Raw genomic sequence first — 19,716 nt, forward strand, 5'->3', positions numbered from 1 at the left:
TAGGCGTCATGCACTGAGCCAGGGAACTTGGCATTCACAATGGAGATGTACTGGTCTGCCAAACATACCATCTGTACATTCATAGAATGATAACTCTTCCGGTTTCTGTACACCTGTTCACTCCTGTAGGGGGGGGACCAAAGCCACATGGGTCCCATCAATGGCACCTATGATGTTGGGAATGTGTCCCAGGGCATAGAAATCCCCTTTCACTGTAGGCAAATCCTCCACCTGAGGGAAAACGATGTAGCTCCGCATGTGTTTCAGAAGGGCAGACAACACTCTGGACAATACGTTGGAAAACATAGGCTGGGACATCCCTGATGCTACGGCCACTGTTGTTTGAAAAGACCCACTCTCAAGGAAATGGAGCACTGATAGCACCTGCACTTGATGGGGGATCCCTGTGGGATGGCGGATAGCTGACATCAGGTCAGGCTCCAACTGGGTACACAGTTCCTGGTCAAACCTGTAGGTGATGATTAAATGTAGCTCCTTCATTGTCAACAGGTCCACCAGCGGTCGGTACACCGGAGGATTCTGCCATCTTCTCACATGTCCCAGCTGACGGTGCCTAGGAAGGACAACAGCGACCACAGAGTCGCCGCAGACGTGACCGCCATTTACTATCTGTTGAATCACTCGATACCTGATCTTCAACAAGAGAGGACCTACACTGCAAGTGCTGCTGTGACCTCGGTCTGGAAGAGACAATGGCTCATGCGTCTGGGGAAAGGGCCCCTGCCTTCACTGCACAAAGTTGGAGAAGCTCGTGGATGGGGTCCTCCCCCAGTACACGCTACTCTACGGTCCTCCAGACCAACACGTGAGTACACAGGGAGCAAGTTTTATGGGCTATGCCTGTGTGGAGAGGGCTGGTTGTAAGAAGGAAGGGGCCACAGTTCTGCGTGCATGAAAGGACTGTGAATGCATGTGCCACATGGCAAGGGTAGGGATGTGGGCCACTCACTTTGACGGTGCAGTTGGTAATGACTTCTCTTCTTCCCCTGTACATGTCATGTAGGTCAGCGCCCACCAGAAGAAGGATATTTGGTGTGCCATCGCCAAGGAAGTCCGGACCCTGGGGGTCCACCAGAGACGGAGCACCCACTGCCATAAAAGATGGGAGGACATTCGCCGCTGGAGCAAGAAGACGGCAGAGGCTCAGATGGGGATGGCCTCCAAACATGGGAGGGGTGCCCGTCGCACCATGACCCCCCTGATGTTCAGGATCCTGGCGGTGGCCTACCCTGAGTTGGATGGGTGCTTGAGGGCATCACAGCAGACACAAGGGGGTGAGTACAACATAATTGTGCGGACTTTTTGCACAGTGAAGGTGTCTGGGTGGGGGAGGAGGGTTGTGGGTTTTCCTAGGCCAGGGCGAGTTCCGTAGGCTAGGCCCCTCTGTAATGCAGGCCATGTGGAACTCCACCCCACCTCTGTAGAGTGGCAAGTACAGGTATACATGCCCCTGTGTCATCTATGTGTGCTGATGTCCACCATAGCCATGTAGGCCATATCCCAGGAACTGCATCTGTAGAGGCCAACAGCGCGGCGTAGTGCAGGGGGCTGCTGTGTCTGTATTGTCCGCCAACGGTAGCGGTAAGCCATGCACTCAACCTGTCTTTCTTCTGTCGTCGTCCCCCCTTTTTGTGCTCTCCCTGTTCTTGTGTGCATCAGCATCATCAGGCAGAGGTACAGTGGCACCGGAGCACGAGGGAGCTGCATCCCACATGGCCATGGAGGGCCACACCACGGACTCTGAATACACCAGTGGGACAGAAGGCGAGGGGAGCTCCACGGCGGTAACAGGATCAGCAACCAGCGACACGGACTCATCCTCCGGTGGGAGCTCCCTTGTGGTGGTGGCAAAATCTGTGCCCCCCACTTCTACAGGTACAGCCGCCACCCCCCCTACTAGCACCGCCCTCCCAGCAGCCCCTCAGCCTTCGCCCTGTGCCCGCTCACCCAGGAGGGTGGGCATCACCTTCGCCCCAGGCACCTCAACCCCTGTCCCTGTCACCTCTGCTGCCCTCAGTGAGGAGGCCATTGACATCCTCAGGTCCCTCACTGTTGGGCAGTCTACCATTTTGAATGCCATCCAGGGTGTAGAAAGGGAATTGCAACACACTAATGCATTCCTGGAGGGCATTCATTCTGGTCAGGCTGCCCTTCATCGAACCCTGCAATCTCTGGCCTCAGCACTGATGGCAGCCATTGTCCCTGTGTCTAGCCTCCCCCTTCCAACTTCCTCCACCCAGACCCAATCCCCTGTACCCCAGCCTATCCCAAGGACACCTTCAGACCAGCCTGCACACAAGTCATCACACATGGGATGCTCAGGCAAACTTATGCTCCACACATCCCACAGGCACTCACGCAAGCATCACACACTTACAGACATACCAACATCCACTGCCTCCACTGTGTCCCGCTCCTCCTCGTCTCCCTCCTCCCTCCCAGTGTCGTCTACACTCTCACCTGCATTCACTACCACTACAGCCACTAGGTCCCGCACCAGCACACCCACCACCACACCGCGCTCACCTGCACTCACCACCCCCACTACCATTTACACGTCCCCTGTGTCCTCTCCCAGTGTGTCTGTGATGCCCCCTCCCAAAGTACACAAACGCAGGCACACACCCACGCAACAGCCATCCACCTCACAACAGCCTCCAGCGCATGCACCTGCACCCAAAGCCACAAAAGTTACACCTCCTACAACCACCTCCTCTTCCTCCACTCCCAGACCCCCTCCAGCTACCCATCCCAGTGTTCCTAAGAAACTTTTCCTGCAAGCTTGACCTCTTTCCCACCACCCCCCCTCCAATTCATAGATCCCGTACTAGCACCTCAGCCAAAAAATCGCCGGTATCAGTGGTGCCTGTTAGAGGTATGTGGAGTGCACCGGGCACCAGGGCAGCCAGTGTGACATGGAGCCACAGCACAGCCAGTCCCCCCCCCTGTGAAGCACCAGAAGTTGGTCAGTGCCCAGCGGGAGTGGGGGAAGGCTCCAGCCGGCAAAGCCGCTCACAAGGGTCCGGGGGGGAGTGTCCACTCAGCTGTGACTCCTCCCAAGGTGGGGAAGGGGCAGAAGAAATCGCCAAAGTCTGGGAAGAGCAGCACGGCGGAGAAGACCGCCATCATCCCCGCTGCCCAGGAGGCCACCGGCAGCCCCATCCTCACTGGCCAGGAGGCCACCGCCAGAGTCAGTGCCCAGGAGGGCAGCCCTATCGTCCCTGGCCAGGAGCCCACCGCCAGGGCAGCCCCATCGTCACTGGCCAGGAGGCCACCTCCAGAGTCAGTGCCCAGGAGGGCAGCACTATCGTCACTGGCCAGGAGGCCACCGTCAGAGTCAGTGCCTAGGAGGGCAGCACCATCGTCACTGGCCAGGAGGCCACCGCCAGAGTCAGTGCCCAGGAGGGCAGCACCATCGTCAGTGGCCAGGAGGCCACCGCCAGAGTCAGTGCCCAGGAGGGCAGCCCCATCGTCACTGACCAGGAGGCCACCGCCAGTCAGTGCCCAGGAGGGCCCCGGCAGCTACAGCCCCGCTGGGCAATGAAGGACCGCCAGCCCAGCTGGGCAATGAAGGACCGCCATGGCAAGCACCGCTGAACAGGGCAAGCACCGCTGAACAGGGCAACCACCGCTGGACAGGGCAAAGACCGCCATGGCAAGCACCGCTGAACAGGGCAAAGACCGCTGAACAGGGCAAAGACCGCCATGGCAAGCACCACTGAACAGGTCAGTACTGCAAAGTCAAGCACCGCTAGCCCATGTGCGGCAGGGGCAGTGACGGAACTAGGACTGTCACGGGGAGAGTGATGCACTGTGGGCACCAGTCCCCCTCCAGAACCAGTGAAGAACAGCATCCACTCCGTCTGTCCTTAACAGGATGAAGCACTCTGGGCACCAGTCCCCCTCCAGAACCAGTGGAGAACAGCATCCACTCCGTCTGTCCTTAACAGGATGAAGCACTCTGGGCACCAGTCCCCCTCCAGAACCAGTGGAGAACAGCATCCACTCCGTCTGTCCTTAACAGGATTAAGCACTCAGGGCACCAGTCCCCCTCCAGAACCAGTGGAGACTGTTATCCACTTGAGAGACTGTGGCTCTGCACTCCCCAGGATTGAACAGTGGGCAAACCAACCACTGTAGAGACTTGAAAGACTGTGGCTTTGCACTCCCCAGGATTGAACAGTGGGCAAACCACCCACTGTAGGGACTTGAGAGACTGTGGCTTTGCACTCCCACGGATACATCAATGGGCATGGAGCCCCCTCGTGGATCTGGCGTGGTGCCCCCCTTTCCTTCCCCCTGAGGTGCCTGTTGTATTTCTATCTGATGCCCCAGCAGTGTTCTCTCCGTTTTGATCAGGTATCTGATGTGAGCCCCGCCCATGCATTTTGGGCCCAGTGGTCCACGGACATTGAATGGTGCATTACCTGCACTACTAATCGTGATGTATATTTTGTTGACTATGTATATTTATATGTATATATTTGGTTACTGTCTTTTGATATATTACAATGGTTGCACTCATTTCGTTTTGTCTTTGCATTCTTCCGGGGGGTTTGGGGGTTGTTACTGTAATGTTTGGATATGCATTTTTGTATGTGTTGTAGTGGGTGAGGGTCGGGGTGGGGGTGGGGGTGTTGCGTGTGTGTGTCCCTGACTTTTGCCTCCCCCTCCCCTATGTCGTAGGTGCAGTACTCACCGTTGTCTTCGGCGCCGGCGTTGATGATGGTCGTACAGGAGCAGGAAGACTATCGCAGGGAATATTTTGAGTTCCGGTTCCATGATGTCATTGTTCCTCGTGGAGTGTGTAGAGGTGAGCGTTTTCCCTTTGAAATGGTTGTTTCTGCCGTGTTTTTATCCGCGGTGAATCCGCCCCGGAAAAGGTGGCGGATTGGTAGGTTGTGATACTGTGGGCGGTACTTTGTCTTCCGCCTGTCTTTTGGCGGTGACCGCCGCTCTGTTTGTCTGTACCGCCGTGGCGGTCGGAGTGTTAAAGTGGCTGTCTTTGTTGGCGGTTTCCGCCACGGTCATAATTCCCATTTTTTTTACACCGGCCTGTTTGCGGTCTTACCGCTGCTTTAACAACTTCCGCCAGGGTTGTAATGACCCCCTTTGTTTGCTTTTGTTTGGTGGGAGCTGTCATCTTCCACAAAGCAAAAGCAAACAGCCATGTCCCAGGGGTGGGCACCCTGGGACATAGTAGGAGCTGGCCCTGGGAGATGGTGGTCCCCAGGGCCATCCGTGGCTCCTTGAGGGGGGCCACATGACCCCCCTCCATATTGAATAGCTCAGTGAAGGTGGCACTCCCTGAGGCTCTGGGAAGGGCTGCACGCCTCCCCCATCATTTTTGTTAAAAGCCCTAGAGAGGTGGTGATCCCTGGGGCAGCGGAGGGTCATGCAGCCCCCCACATCAAATTAGCATAAATCCCCAGGGAAGTGGCAGTCTCCAGGGCAGTGGGGAGGTCAGGTGCCCCCCCTGCACTGAGTTTGATGAAAGCCCAGGAAGGTGACAGTCCCCGAGGCGGTGGGGGGCTGAGTGGCATCCTTACACATAATTGTTTTTGCCCTGGGAGGTAGCGGTCTCCAGGGCAGCTCTTGGCCCACCGGGTGCTTAACAATTAGCAAGCGCAGGAGTCTGTGCTTAGTTTTCTTTTTTTATTTTTACTGGATCTGACATGCATCGAAGTGAAAATTAAACAAATAATGCTTTTTAGCTCTATGGGGTCCCTCTGGGACCCTTGCACCAGAACTAAGGGGCCAGGATGTCCCTACATTCGACCCTTTTGTTTTTTTACATCTTTTTTTCTGGGACTCAGCTGAAGCTGAGTCCCAACATGGCTGCCAGCACTTCCTTGTTGAAGTGTCATCAGTCAATCAGATCTCAGTACAAGATCGGGAGGGTTTGCGGAGCCTTTGTGTCCATATATATACAAATTAGTTTTTTCTTTAATTATTAAAAAAACTACTGAGCAGATTTACACCAAATAACAAAAAGGTTGCTTTCTGGACCAACAGCTACCTCTCTGCTCAATTTGCTGTAATTCCATGCACTGGTTTGTCCGCTATCGCTGTTAAAAATCGCTCTAGAAAAATGAATGGGAAAAATGCATTTCGGAACCCCTCCTTTCTCTCGACCCCCGCTTGATGGATCATTCTGAAACTATGAAGATATATATATATATATATATATATATATATATATATATATATATACTGAAAAACGCAAAGGGTACAGAGACATAATAGTTTGGAAACACAATTTTAAAAATATGGAAATTCACTTAAAAACAAACATTACAAAGACGTTATAGTTAGATTCTGAATTTACTCACACAAAATCAAAGAAATTCAGCAGTTATACTTATGGTTAGCTCATGTAACGATAACACATGCCCTAAGATAACTAGCACTCGCAGCTCTGCCATGCACAGTTATCTCATCAATAATTTTACTGCAAATGTCACAGTGATATTGTGGGGAAAACTAGGCTGATTGCAGAAGACCCCTAACTTGTTGCCCCCATTTTTCACTCATGCTGGTATTTTTCCGACTCTGATGGTGCCCTGGGTACTGCTAAACAGTCCCAGGGCCTGTTCTCTGATTAAAATGGCATATACAAATTAGGCTAATTATAAATAGCTAATCTGCCCTTCTCTGATTTGTCAGCCTCTGCCAACCTGAGTCGGTCTAGCTTGATAAGATGTGAAGTGGTCTGGGCTGAAACAAAGATCTGGTGGAAGGAGATCTGCCACAGCAGATGGTAGAACAGGGTGGGGGGAGAGCATCCAAACTGGACTTCAAAGGAGGGAAACACATTTGGGACACCAAATGTACCTCCCCCATTCCCTGCAGCCCCAGACAAGCAGGTGCCCCCTGATTAGATTAAGAGAAGGCTAGAAAGGGGTGTTTTAAGGGAAACATAGCCACACCAGTGGGTGGACTCAGTCAGATCTAAACTCTAACAAGGAATTTTTGCCATCTTGTATTTTGGAAGAATGTTGCTTCATGGGATTGATTTTTGCCACACTCCCCAGGAAGTGGTCACTCAAAAGGATGGTGGCCTGCATGTGATTAGACAGGAGCACCCCCTTGCTTTCCACCCCAGGAGCAAGAATAAATATGGCAGAGCTGCATCCCACTTAAGATCCCTGCTGGACCAAGACAAGAATAAGAAGGACTGCCCTTCTGGACCCCTGGCCTGCACCTGGACAGGACAGCACCAGATGCACACTTTGGGCTTCACCAAGAAAATGACTTTGCCTGGCTTCTACTACTCCAAGAAGGGACTTCCTGTAAGCTACAGGTAGAAAAGAGCTGGCCAGAGTCCCATACATCAAGCCCTGCAAAAATGGACCAGATGACCAGTGATCAGTGGTCATTTAAGTACTTGAACCAAGTGCATTCTGGGAGATGGAGTCCTAACCCCAAGGAGAAGCTCAGAGCTTCTGGAACCTTGGGGTGAGTTGTAGACACCTAAAGGACCCTAAAGGTACTTCTGGAAAAAGATCCAGAATTTTGAAGAAGTTTCGAGCAACTTTGAAAAAAAGCTCTTTAAGTGGACCGACCCAATGTCGTGCGTCAAGCTGACGGCGTCAACGTCGAACGGCCTGACTTGCAGGTTCGTCCCGCTGAAAAGCTCGGGAACCCCAGACTTCCAGGACCAGTAGCCAATGGAAAGACAAGCCAATGATAATGCATCATAATCAACTTGCGGAGGAGGTTCGTCCAACTCGGGGAAGAAAAGCTGCAAAAAAGTCCAAAGCTAAAAGTTTGACTGAGGCTTCCAGTCCAGTGTATCTGAGGAGGGCTCCATTGAGGTCCGTTTCAACTTTTGACTTGTACCCGGACAAAGATTTCTATCCTGAAAAAGTTTGTTAGTTCGCACCTAGGAACCTGGACCAAGGCCTCCCGCAACGTGTATCCAAACAGGGCTCCTATGAAGTCGGCCTCAGCTTGTGACTTCATCCTGCTCGAGGAAAAATCTTCAAGAAAACAACTAAGTGTGAAGGTAAAAATGTATCCAAGGCCTCCTGCTTGGTGTAGCAAAGCAGGACTCCTTCGCGGTAAGCCTCAACTTTGGACTTTTCCTTGGTAAAGTATGACCAGCTGTCCAGATTGGCACTTTTGATTTCAAAGTGCTAGAAAACATTTAGGCCCTCATTATGACCCTGGCGGTGAGTGATAAAGTGCCGGTAATACCGGCAACAGGCTGGCGGTAATTACCATCAAATTATGACCATGGTGGAGAAAACTCCCATAGACAGCCAATGTACCACACCAACTGCCAGGGTGTAAACAACACTCACCACGGCGTTAGCCGTCAACAGCCAGGTGGAAGACAAAGTATCACTCACCATATTTTGACCCTTCAATCCGCCAGGATTTCCGGGGCAGTACCAACACCATTAACAGCCTGGTGGAAACACTGCACAGAAGAGCAAAGATTCACCATCGGAGACACAGGGAATAACAACGCTGCCATGGAACGGGAACTGCAAGTCTTCCCAATGTTCATCTACCTCATGCTCCAGCTGTAACACCAACGCCGATGAAGACGACGACAGTGAGTACAGCCGCCTCCCACATAAGGGAGGTAGGGAGGGAGGAAAACAGAGTGACACACACACACACACCCGACACACACACACACACACACACACCATGCACACAACCAGCTGCAGATCAATGGCACACAATACACTGCAGAGTAATACAAGGACAACAAAAATGCATTAATGGGAATGTATTGACAGAAACAGCTACCACATAAACCAATTGTACGAGAAACAGATATGTACAAATGTACACAAAGGATCATTGCCCAATCCAATGTACTAAGGACTCACATGGCCACAGGGAACAGTCCAAGGCCCAACTTGAATCCTGACTTCATCCAGATAGATCTCTGCAGGGGCATCAGTTTGCAAGTGGGCAGGCACCTCAGGGGGATAGGGGATGGGGGGCACCTCAGCCAAAGTCGGGAACAAGCCCACTGGTTCTGGAGGGGGCTCCATGCCCACATCTCTGTCCTGGGGAGTGAAAGGCCACAGACTCTGGAGTGGGTGACTTTCCCACTTGTTCTGGTGGGGGCTCCATGCCCATTACTCTGTCCTGAGGAGTACAAGGCCACAGTCTCTGGAGTGGGTGACTTTTCCACTGATTCTGGAGGGGGCTCCATGCCCATTACTCTGTGCTGGGGAGTGCAAGGCCACAGTCTCTGGCGTGGGATCCTTACCCTTCCTGGCAGGGGTTGATGGCTTCTTCCCTTTCATGGCAGGTTGTGTGTGATCCTTAGTGTAGGAAAGTACCATCTTGCCTGGCATGTTACCCCCATTTTTCACTGTATATATGTTGTTTTAGTTGTATGTGTCACTGGGACCCTGGTAACCCAGGGCCCCAGTGCTCATAAGTGTGCCTGAATGTGTTACCTGTGTAGTGACTAACTGTCTCACTGAGGCTATGCTAACCAGAACCTCAGTGGTTATGCTCTCTCATTTCTTTCCAAATTGTCACTGACAGGCTAGTGACCATTTTTTCCAATTTACATTGGCTTACTGGAACACCCTTATAATTCCCTAGTATATGGTACTGAGGTACCCAGGGTATTGGGGTCCCAGGAGATCCCTATGGGCTGCAGCATTTCTTTTGCCACCCATAGGGAGCTCTGACAATTCTTACACAGGCCTGCCACTGCAGCCTGAGTGAAATAACGTCCACATTATTTCACAGCCATTTTACACTGCACTTAAGTAACTTATAAGTCACCTATATGTCTAACCTTTACCTGGTAAAGGTTAGGTGCAAAGTTACTTAGTGTGAGGGCACCCTGGCACTAGCCAAGGTGCCCCCACATAGTTCAGAGCCAATTCCCTGAACTTTGTGAGTGCGGGGACACCATTACACGCGTGCACTACATATAGGTCACTACCTATATGTAGCTTCACAATGGTAACTCCGAATATGGCCATGTAACATGTCTATGATCATGGAATTGCCCCCTCTATACCATCCTGGCATAGTTGGCACAATCCCATGATCCCAGTGGTCTGTAGCACAGACCCTGGTACTGCCAAACTGCCCTTCCTGGGGTTTCACTGCAGCTGCTGCTGCTGCCAACCCCTCAGACAGGCAGCTGCCCTCCTGGGGTCCAGCCAGGCCTGGCCCAGGATGGCAGAACAAAGAACTTCCTCTGAGAGAGGGTGTGACACCCTCTCCCTTTGGAAAATGGTGTGAAGGCAGGGGAGGAGTAGCCTCCCCCAGCCTCTGGAAATGCTTTGTTGGGCACAGATGTGCCCAATTCTGCATAAGACAGTCTACACCGGTTCAGGGACCCCTTAGCCCCTGCTCTGGCGCGAAACTGGACAAAGGAAAGGGGAGTGACCACTCCCCTGACCTGCACCTCCCCTGGGAGGTGTCCAGAGCTCCTCCAGTGTGCTCCAGACCTCTGCCATCTTGGAAACAGAGGTGCTGCTGGCACACTGGACTGCTCTGAGTGGCCAGTGCCACCAGGTGACGTCAGAGACTCCTGCTGATAGGCTCCTTCAGGTGTTAGTAGCCTATCCTCTCTCCTAGGTAGCCAAACCCTCTTTTCTGGCTATTTAGGGTCTCTGTCTCTGGGGAAACTTCAGATAACGAATGCATGAGCTCAGCCGAGTTCCTCTGCATCTCTCTCTTCACCTTCTGATAAGGAAACGACTGCTGACCGCGCTGGAAGCCTGCAAACCTGCAACATAGTAGCAAAGACGACTACTGCAACTCTGTAACGCTGATCCTGCCGCCTTCTCGACTGTTTTCCTGCTTGTGCATGCTGTGGGGGTAGCCTGCCTCCTCTCTGCACCAGAAGCTCCGAAGAAATCTCCCGTGGGTCGACGGAATCTTCCCCCTGCAACCGCAGGCACCAAAAAGCTGCCTCACTGGTCCCTTGGGTCTCCTCTCAGCATGACGAGCGAGGTCCCTCGAATCCAGCGACTCTGTCCAAGTGACCCCCACAGTCCAGTGACTCTTCAGCCCAAGTTTGGTGGAGGTAAGTCCTTGCCTCACCTCGCTGGGCTGCATTGCTGGGAACCGTGACTTTGCAGCTTCTCCGGCCCCTGTGCACTTCCGGCGGAAATCCTTTGTGCACAGCCAAGCCTGGGTCCACGGCACTCTAACCTGCATTGCACGACTTTCTAAGTTGGTCTCCGGCGACGTGGGACTCCTTTGTGCAACTTCGGCGAGCACCATTTCACGCATCCTTGTATTGCCTGTTTCTGGCACTTCTCCGGAAGCTACCTGCTTCAGTGAGGGCTCTTTGTCTTGCTCGACGTCCCCTCTCTCTTCAGGTCCAATTTGCGACCTCTTGGTCCCTCCTGGGCCCCAGCAGCATCCAAAAACGCCAAACGCATGATTTGCGCCTAGCAAGGCTTGTTGGCATCCTTCCGGCGGAAAAACACTTCTGCACGACTCTCCAAGGCAAGAGGGATCCGTCCACCAAAGGGGAAGTCTCTAGCCATTTTTGTTCCTGCAGAAACCTCAGCTTCTTCTGTCCAGTCGAAGCTTCTTTGCACCCGCAGCTGGCATTTCCTGGGCATCTGCCCATCTCCGACTTGCTTGTGACTTTTGGACTTGGTCCCCTTGTTCCACACGTACCCTAGATTGGAAATCCACAGTTGTTGCATTGCTGGTTTGTGTCTTTCCTGCATTATTCCTCTAACACGACTACTTTGTCCTTAGGGGAACTTTAGTGCACTTTGCACTCACTTTTCAGGGTCTTGGGGAGGGTTATTTTTCTAACTCTCACTATTTTCTAATAGTCCCAGCGACCCTCTACAAGGTCACATAGGTTTGGGGTCCATTCGTGGTTCGCATTCCACTTTTGGAGTATATGGTTTGTGTTGCCCCTATCCCTATGTTTCCCCATTGCATCCTATTGTAACTATACATTGTTTGCACTGTTTTCTAAGACTATACTGCATATTTTTGCTATTGTGTATATATATCTTGTGTATATTTCCTATCCTCTCACTGAGGGTACACTCTGAGATACTTTGGCATATTGTCATAAAAATAAAGTACCTTTATTTTTAGTATAACTGTGTATTGTGTTTTCTTATGATATTGTGCATATGACACTAAGTGGTACTGTAGTAGCTTCACACGTCTCCTAGTTCAGCCTAAGCTGCTCTGCTAAGCTACCATTATCTATCAGCCTAAGCTGCTAGACACCCTATACACTAATAAGGGATAACTGGGCCTGGTGCAAGGTGCAAGTACCCCTTGGTACTCACTACAAGCCAGTCCAGCCTCCTACATTGGTTGTGCAGTGGTGGGATAAGTGCTTGAGACTACTTACCACTCTTGTCATTGTACTTTTCATAAGAGAAAAATATACAAAACAAGGTCAGTGTATATACACATAGCCAAAAAGTTTTGCATTTCCTCTTTTCACTCTTTTCTAAGTGCTGAAAAGTACCTCTAAACTTTCAAAAAGTTCTTAAAAGTTTAAAAAGTTTTTTCTGTCTTTCCAAAAAGTTCTGAAAACTTTTTTCTCTTTTTCTATCACTTTAACTCTCTCTAAAAAAAAAAATGTCTGGCACAGGCCAAAGTGTTGATCTGTCCAAACTTGCATATGACAACCTTAGCTGGAAAAGAGCAAGGAGTCTCTGTATAGAGAGAGGTTTGAGTGTAGGGAAGAATCCTTCCTGGGAACTGTTACTTAACATGCTTAGAGAACAGGATAAGGCCATAGGTGCCCCATCTGTTGAAAAAGTACCTATTAGTTCCCAATCTGATTCAGGGACTCCCCCAGGAAAAGATTCAGGAAAGAAACTTCCTAGCCTGCCCATTACTAGACAATCTAGCATAGATGGTAATAATGATGAGCCACACCAAATAAGTAGTGTTGTCTCACATCATAGCAAAAGCATTTATTCTCACCATACTGGTAGTAATGTTTCTGTAAACCAAGCTGTTAGGGTGCCTTCTGTAAGGGACAGGTCTCCTTCTGTTCATTCCCATCATAGCTCTGTTTCTAGAAATGTCCCTCCCACCAACCCTGATGACAGAATGTTAGAGAGGGAACTCAATAAGTTGAGGGTGGAACAAACCAGACTGAAGCTTAAAAAGCAACAGCTGGATTTGGATAGACAGTCTTTTGAATTAGAGAAGGAAAGACAGAAGTTGGGTTTAGATACCCATGGTGGCAGCAGCAGTATTCCCCATAGTCATCCTGCAAAAGAGCATGATTCCAGGAATCTGCACAAGATAGTTCCCCCTTATAAGGAGGGGGATGACATTAACAAGTGGTTTGCTGCACTTGAGAGGGCCTGTGTTGTACAGGATGTCCCTCAAAGGCAGTGGGCTGCTATCCTATGGCTATCATTTAGTGGAAAAGGTAGGGATAGGCTCCTTACTGTGAAAGAAAATGATGCTAATAATTTCCAAGTTCTTAAGAATGCACTCCTGGATGGTTATGGCTTAACCACTGAACAGTACAGGATAAAGTTCAGAGAGACCAAAAAGGAGTCTTCACAAGACTGGGTTGATTTTATTGACCATTCAGTGAAGGCCTTGGAGGGGTGGTTACATGGCAGTAAAGTTACTGATTACGACAGCCTGTATAACTTGATCCTGAGAGAGCATATTCTTAATAATTGTGTGTCTGATTTGTTGCACCAGTACTTGGTGGACTCTGATCTGACCTCTCCCCAAGAATTGGGAAAGAAGGCAGACAAATGGGTCAGAACAAGAGTGAACAGAAAAGTTCATACAGGGGGTGACAAAGATGGCAACAAAAAGAGGGATGGTAAGTCTTCTGACAAGGGTGGGGACAAATCTAAAAATGAGTCTTCATCAGGCCCACAAAAACACTCTGGTGGGGGTGGTGGGTCCAAATCCTCCTTTAATCAGAACAAGGAAAAGAAACCATGGTGCTATTTATGTAAAATAAAAGGCCATTGGACAACAGATCCCAGTTGTCCAAAGAAAGGCACCACAGCCCCTACCACTACAACCCCTACTGCTACACCTAGTGTCCCTACTAATAGCAGTGGTGGTGGGAGCAAACCTACTAATAGCCAATCCAAGGGAGTAGCTGGGCTCACTTTTGGTAATTTAGTTGGGGTTGGTCTGATTAGGGAGACCACAGAGGCTACTTTAGTCTCTGAAGGGGCTATTGATTTAGCCACTTTGGTTGCTTGCCCCCATAACTTGGAGAAGTACAAGCAACTAACCCTAATAAATGGTGTTGAGGTCCAGGCCTACAGGGACACAGGTGCCAGTGTCACAATGGTGATTGAGAAACTGGTGCACCCTGAACAACACATACTTGGACACCAGTACCAAGTAACCGATGCTCACAACATAACACAAAGCCACCCCATGGCTGTTGTAAATCTCAACTGGGGGGGGGTAACTGGTCCAAAGAAAGCTGTGGTAGCTTCAGATTTACCTGTAGACTGTCTATTAGGGAATGATTTGGAGACATCAGCTTGGTCAGATGTGGAGTTGGAGGCCCATGCAGCAATGCTGGGCATCCCAGGGCATATTTTTGCTTTGACAAGGGCTCAGGCCAAAAAGCAAAAAGGACAGGGAAGCTTGGATCCTGGAACAATGGACCAAGTGCTCCCTAAAGCTAGGGCTAGTAGAAGCAAACCACTTCCTACTATCCCTCCCTCTACAGTGGATTCTACTTCTGAGGAAGAAGAATTCCCTCCCTGTGCAGAACCTACACCAGAGGAGCTGGAAGCAGACACTGCTGAGCTTTTGGGTGAAGGGGGGCCTGCCAGAGAGGAGCTGAGTGTGGCACAGCAAACCTGTCCCACATTAGAGGGTCTCAGACAGCAAGCTGTCAAACAGGCTAATGGGGATGTCAGTGACTCTCACAGAGTTTACTGGGAGGACAACCTCTTGTACACTGAGCATAGGGATCCTAAACCTGGAGCTGCCAGGAGATTAGTGATTCCTCAGGAGTACAGAAAGTTCCTCCTAACACTGGCACATGACATTCCCTTAGCTGGGCATCTAGGACAAATGAAAACTTGGGACAGGCTTGTTCCCCTGTTTCATTGGCCTAGGATGTCTGAGGACACAAAGGAATTTTGTAAGTCCTGTGAAACCTGTCAAGCCAGTGGCAAGACAGGTGGCACCCCAAAGGCACCCCTTATCCCACTGCCTGTGGTTGGGGTTCCCTTTGAAAGGGTAGGGGTTGACATAGTTGGCCCCCTTGACCCTCCTACTGCTTCAGGCAATAGGTTTATCTTGGTGGTAGTGGACCATGCCACAAGATATCCTGAAGCTATTCCTTTAAGGACCACTACAGCTCCTGCAGTGGCAAAGGCCCTCCTGGGAATATTTTCCAGGGTGGGCTTCCCAAAGGAAGTAGTATCAGACAGAGGAAGCAATTTCATGTCTGCATACTTAAAGGCCATGTGGAAGGAGTGTGGTGTAACGTACAAGTTCACAACACCCTATCATCCACAAACAAATGGACTGGTGGAGAGATTTAATAAAACTCTCAAAGGCATGATTATGGGTCTCCCTGAAAAACTCCGCAGGAGATGGGATATCCTTCTACCATGCCTCCTTTTTGCCTACAGGGAGGTACCCCAGAAAGGAGTGGGCTTCAGCCCCTTTGAACTTCTTTTTGGACACCCTGTTAGGGGTCCACTCACACTTGTAAAGGAGGGTTGGGAACAACCTTTAAAAGCTCCTAAGCAGGATATTGTGGATTATGTACTTGGCCTCAGATCAAGGATGGCTGAGTACATGAAAAAGGCCAGTAAAAACCTTCAGGCCAGCCAAGAGCTCCAGAAGCAATGGCATGATCAGAAGGCTGTTTTGGTTCAGTACCAACCAGGGCAGAAAGTGTGGGTCTTGGAGCCTGTGGACCCAAGAGCACTCCAAGATAAATGGAGTGGACCCCACACAATTGTTGAAAAGAAGGGTGAAGTCACCTACTTGGTTGACTTAGGCACTGCCAGGAGTCCCCTTAGGGTGCTCCATGTCAACCGCCTGAAACCCTACTATGACAGGGCTGATCTCACCCTGCTCATGGCAACTGATGAGGGACAGGAAGAAGACAGTGATCCTCTACCTGATCTCTTCTCTTCCACAGAACAAGATGCTCTTGTGGAAGGTGTAGTTTTGGCTGATTGTCTTACTGCTGAGCAGAAAGATAATTGCATAAATCTCCTAGGACAATTTTCAGAACTCTTCTCTACTGTGCCAGGCACCACTTCTTGGTGTGAGCACACTATAGATACTGGAGACAGTTTACCTGTCAAAAGTAAGATCTATAGGCAGCCTGACCATGTCAGGGACTGCATAAAGCAAGAAGTTCAGAAAATGTTGGAACTAGGAGTGGTTGAGCACTCTGACAGTCCATGGGCTTCTCCTGTGGTACTGGTACCAAAACCCAATTCTAAAGATGGAAAGAAGGAAATGCGGTTTTGTGTAGACTATAGAGGTCTCAACTTGGTAACCAAAACTGATGCTCACCCTATACCCAGGGCAGATGAGCTTATAGATACACTGGCATCTGCCAAGTATCTAAGCACTTTTGATTTGACTGCAGGGTATTGGCAGATCAAATTATCAGAAGATGCTAAATCTAAGACTGCATTTTCTACCATTGGAGGACATTACCAGTTTACTGTAATGCCTTTTGGTTTGAAAAATGCACCTGCCACTTTTCAGAGGTTGGTGAACACAGTCCTGCAAGGGCTGGAAGCTTTCAGTGCAGCATATTTGGACGATATAGCTGTCTTTAGCTCCAGCTGGGATGATCACCTGGTCCACCTATGGAAAGTTTTGGAGGCCCTGCAAAAGGCAGGCCTCACTATCAAGGCTTCAAAGTGCCAGATAGGGCAGGGTAAGGTGGTTTATCTGGGACACCTTGTTGGTGGGGAACAGATTGCACCACTTCAGGGGAAAATCCAAACTATTATTGATTGGGTTCCCCCTACCACTCAGACTCAGGTGAGAGCCTTCCTAGGCCTCACTGGGTATTACAGGAGGTTCATTAAGAACTATGGCTCCATTGCAGCCCCTCTTAATGACCTCACATCCAAGAAAATGCCTAAAAAGGTATTATGGACAGCAAACTGTCAGAAAGCTTTTGAGGAGCTGAAGCAGGCCATGTGCTCTGCACCTGTCCTGAAAAGCCCTTGTTACTCTAAAAAATTCTATGTCCAAACTGATGCATCTGAATTAGGAGTAGGGGCAGTCCTATCACAACTTAATTCTGAGGGCCAGGATCAACCTGTTGCTTTTATTAGTAGAAGGTTGACCCCTAGAGAAAAGCGTTGGTCTGCCATTGAGAGGGAGGCCTTTGCTGTGGTCTGGGCTCTGAAGAAGTTGAGGCCATACCTGTTTGGCACTCACTTCATTGTTCAGACAGACCACAAACCTCTACTTTGGCTAAAACAAATGAAAGGTGAAAATCCTAAATTGTTGAGGTGGTCCATATCCCTACAGGGAATGGACTATACAGTGGAACATAGACCTGGGAGTAGCCACTCCAATGCAGATGGACTCTCCAGATATTTCCACTTAGACAATGAAGACTCATCAGGTCATGGCTAGTCTTATTGTCCTTCGTTTGGGGGGGGGGTTGTGTAGGAAAGTACCATCTTGCCTGGCATGTTACCCCCATTTTTCACTGTATATATGTTGTTTTAGTTGTATGTGTCACTGGGACCCTGGTAACCCAGGGCCCCAGTGCTCATAAGTGTGCCTGAATGTGTTACCTGTGTAGTGACTAACTGTCTCACTGAGGCTCTGCTAACCAGAACCTCAGTGGTTATGCTCTCTCATTTCTTTCCAAATTGTCACTGACAGGCTAGTGACCATTTTTTCCAATTTACATTGGCTTACTGGAACACCCTTATAATTCCCTAGTATATGGTACTGAGGTACCCAGGGTATTGGGGTCCCAGGAGATCCCTATGGGCTGCAGCATTTCTTTTGCCACCCATAGGGAGCTCTGACAATTCTTACACAGGCCTGCCACTGCAGCCTGAGTGAAATAACGTCCACGTTATTTCACAGCCATTTTACACTGCACTTAAGTAACTTATAAGTCACCTATATGTCTAACCTTTACCTGGTAAAGGTTAGGTGCAAAGTTACTTAGTGTGAGGGCACCCTGGCACTAGCCAAGGTGCCCCCACATTGTTCAGAGCCAATTCCCTGAACTTTGTGAGTGCGGGGACACCATTACACGCGTGCACTACATATAGGTCACTACCTATATGTAGCTTCACAATGGTAACTCCGAATATGGCCATGTAACATGTCTATGATCATGGAATTGCCCCCTCTATACCATCCTGGCATAGTTGGCACAATCCCATGATCCCAGTGGTCTGTAGCACAGACCCTGGTACTGCCAAACTGCCCTTCCTGGGGTTTCACTGCAGCTGCTGCTGCTGCCAACCCCTCAGACAAGCAGCTGCCCTCCTGGGGTCCAGCCAGGCCTGGCCCAGGATGGCAGAACAAAGAACTTCCTCTGAGAGAGGGTGTGACACCCTCTCCCTTTGGAAAATGGTGTGAAGGCAGGGGAGGAGTAGCCTCCCCCAGCCTCTGGAAATGCTTTGTTGGGCACAGATGTGCCCAATTCTGCATAAGCCAGTCTACACCGGTTCAGGGACCCCTTAGCCCCTGCTCTGGCGTGAAACTGGCCAAAGAAAGGGGAGTGACCACTCCCCTGACCTGCACCTCCCCTGGGAGGTGTCCAGAGCTCCTCCAGTGTGCTCCAGACCTCTGCCATCTTGGAAACAGAGGTGCTGCTGGCACACTGGACTGCTCTGAGTGGCCAGTGCCACCAGGTGACGTCAGAGACTCCTGCTGATAGGCTCCTTCAGGTGTTAGTAGCCTATCCTCTCTCCTAGGTAGCCAAACCCTCTTTTCTGGCTATTTAGGGTCTCTGTCTCTGGGGAAACTTCAGATAACGAATGCATGAGCTCAGCCGAGTTCCTCTGCATCTCTCTCTTCACCTTCTGATAAGGAAACGACTGCTGACCGCGCTGGAAGCCTGCAAACCTGCAACATAGTAGCAAAGACGACTACTGCAACTCTGTAACGCTGATCCTGCCGCCTTCTGGACTGTTTTCCTGCTTGTGCATCCTGTGGGGGTAGCCTGCCTCCTCTCTGCACCAGAAGCTCCGAAGAAATCTCCCGTGGGTCGACGGAATCTTCCCCCTGCAACCGCAGGCACCAAAAAGCTGCCTCACCGGTCCCTTGGGTCTCCTCTCAGCACGACGAGCGAGGTCCCTCGAATCCAGCGACTCTGTCCAAGTGACCCCCACAGTCCAGTGACTCTTCAGCCCAAGTTTGGTGGAGGTAAGTCCTTGCCTCACCTCGCTGGGCTGCATTGCTGGGAACCGCGACTTTGCAGCTACTCCGGCCCCTGTGCACTTCCGGCGGAAATCCTTTGTGCACAGCCAAGCCTGGGTCCACGGCACTCTAACCTGCATTGCACGACTTTCTAATTTGGTCTCCGGCGACGTGGGACTCCTTTGTGCAACTTCGGCGAGCACCGTTTCACGCATCCTCGTAGTGCCTGTTTCTGGCACTTCTCTGGGAGCTACCTGCTTCAGTGAGGGCTCTTTGTCTTGCTCGACGTCCCCTCTCTCTTCAGGTCCAATTTGCGACCTCCTGGTCCCTCCTGGGCCCCAGCAGCGTCCAAAAATGCCAAACACACGATTTGCGCCTAGC

This window comes from Pleurodeles waltl, chromosome 4_2, assembly GCF_031143425.1.
Source record: "Pleurodeles waltl isolate 20211129_DDA chromosome 4_2, aPleWal1.hap1.20221129, whole genome shotgun sequence".
Classification (NCBI taxonomy): Eukaryota; Metazoa; Chordata; class Amphibia; order Caudata; family Salamandridae; genus Pleurodeles; species Pleurodeles waltl.